The sequence below is a fragment of the Atta cephalotes genome (genome assembly GCF_000143395.1).
Source record: "Atta cephalotes unplaced genomic scaffold scaffold00007, whole genome shotgun sequence".
NCBI lineage: Eukaryota > Metazoa > Arthropoda > Insecta > Hymenoptera > Formicidae > Atta > Atta cephalotes.
In genome coordinates this window covers 1,505,358-1,508,179 of record NW_012130071.1, presented here as the reverse complement: position 1 = coordinate 1,508,179, position 2,822 = coordinate 1,505,358, and the positions used below count along the sequence as shown (strand labels likewise).

The following is a 2,822-nucleotide window of genomic DNA, read 5'->3' as shown; positions in this document are numbered from 1 at the left end:
ATAATTACTATAATTATTATATACTAGGAATGTATTATCTCATTATATATTTATCAATTTGCGTAAATTTAATTTCGATGCCAATTATATATCCCAATATAATCATTTAGTGTGTGATTGATAATAGTACTTGGAGACTAATATTGATATTATAATATGCTTTCAAGCTAATATATTCTATTTCTTTTTAATTTAATTAAAATTTATAATTTGTATATATAACATTAATATAATTATTTGTATATTAATAGTAACTAAATAATATAAAATTTGTATCCTTAATAGACAACAAAAAATGTCTAAAATCGGTCATAAGACGTTTTTTTTTGCATCTAAAAGGCTTAAAGACATCTTGTGCACAATTTTAGACTTTGCATTGTTTGGAAACGAGGAGGAGGAGGTTCGACTGTCGAAAATCAATTTAGAGTTAATTTTTTTATGTGATATAGATAAACACTGCATACAAATAATTCTAAAATTTGAATAATATTGATCGTATAATTTTCTTTGTAATATTATTATGAAATTGACCATGATCGCTTATGGCAAACATTTATGGGAGACGGTCGTTCCGAAGTAGATAATCATCAATTTAATACACATTCAGCCAATTTAGAACTTTGAAAAACTAAGATTTGACAGATGTAATTCAATAATTGTATATAAGAAAGAAAAATCGGACTTTATCATATGAATTTAAAACTTCATTATCACAAAGTGAATATTTACCTTACGGATCGCATTAGTAGTAAGACTTGGCAACGCTGCGATGCAGCTGATAAGAAGCCAATTTCATATAACCTGGAATCTATCTCGATAAAGAAATAGATGTGAAAAACAGAAATGACAAAATTACTAAACGGAAAATTACGAAATACTAAATTATATTATCGTTTACCATAGTCAGTTACTGCTCGTCACATTAAGAAGTATAACAATGCCAAGTATACATTCGACATTAAAAGGCACAACGACTCTGAGTCGCCGACAGTCTTCCCAACAAGAATGGATTAAAATGGATTGAAATTTTTTTTTTATTCGAATGTGTATTTTAAATAGCGAATACTTTTTTTTTAATTTAATTGGATTCAATTGGATTCAATTAGATGCAATTGGATTGAAAAATTGCCTATTCAAAATTTTGAACTGAACAGTACTCACAAAGCACAGAAAAAGTCAATATTATTTTTAGATTGAAAGACATAGAGATGTGCTCCATGCAATTCCTATAAATGAATAAAAATGCATTCAGAATTGAAAAGTATTCATTTTAACATTCGTGAATCAATATTTCTGAAAATCTGAATCCATTTCAATTCATTTTAATCCAGTTTGCTGGGTCATACATTTGTTAAATATTCTTTACACTAACTTTACTAAGAATATAGAGCATATAAATAATATTCACAATTCATTACTAATATTGCATATTCGGAATCGTAAATTTCCAGTCACATTTTTGATTTCAAAATAATAGTCGAACCTTCTTAAGAATCTGGAAATATTCCAATGAATATTCCATGAAAAAAGTATTCACTTTTTAATGAATAGCTGTATAGGAATAAATATTTAAGAGTACCATTTAAAATCGTAAATAAAATGTAAAATAATTAAGCGTCATTAAACCATTTTAATCATCCTGAAATAAGATGAGTTGTTTTAAGGTATATGTAAATGTTGTTATTTTTAATACAATACTATCCAATAAACTCAAGATGATATATTATATGTTTCAATTAGGTATTCAGGGATGTCTAAATACGATAAATTAAAAATATACCAATTCCGTACAATTCTATTTGTCTGGCTGATAGACATTTAGTATATTGTCATATATACTAAATATATTAGGTTTCTTAACGTTATTCTTCAACCGATTCAAATGGTATTTGGTAAACGCTATATTATCGGAACTAAAACTATATGGAACTGATATACATTAAAGCTACTACATTTAAATATCTCATAAATATCTTATTTAAATGTATAATATATTGTCATATTTTTTTATTGGAATTTACCTTAGTAGGATTCGAACCTGGAATCTCTGGATCATAAAAACTTCTGCCTTACGTGCTACACTATTTTTTTAAATTTATATTATAGATGTGTTATTTATTAGCTATTTATGTTAACCAAGTCATATACGTTTAATGTACTACGTTTATACTATGTGTTAATTCCGTAACATATCTACATAAATCGTATTTTCTCGTTCTTATTGGGAATGTAATCTCAATCTTTATTAACATATTTATTATTAGATGATATGTTATCATTTAGATAATATATCATACCATACTGATATTAAATCCAGATATGATATATCACTTAAATATATTAATAAATATGATATATTACTTAAATAATTAATAATTTTTAATATGTTATTTAAAAAAAATATTTTTTCGCAAATTATAAACGTATTAAAAATGTTTATTTAAGGACGTTCTCCGACTGTTGTTGTGCTCAACCCAATAAGCACATTAGTGCTCACCATGAAAATTTTTATGAAAATTTATTTCACTTTTATATAGTATAAGACATTCCATAAGTGTGAATGTGTTTATACAAATTTTTTTTATACAATATAAAATGCTTCCCGCCTTCGCTACTGCCGCCAAAAAAATAGCGACTTTACTTATTTTGCTCAATGATTTCTTAAAAACGAATACCAGAAATCATATTCAGACAAATTTCATATTATTTCTTGTGATATCAAGTTTTATGTCTCATTGTTTCAAAAAATTGTTAAGAAAAACTTTTTTACAGTGAATAAAAAGATCATTTTCGAATTCGCTTTAGATAGAGATCCTATGTGT

The 2,822-nt window shown here is 25.6% G+C and overlaps 1 protein-coding gene across 1 annotated transcript in view; it reads left to right on the top strand.

The window, feature by feature from the left end:
• LOC105626903 (putative carbonic anhydrase 3) overlaps positions 1-2,822 on the top strand; it is a 21,948-nt gene that overhangs the window by 651 nt on the left and 18,475 nt on the right.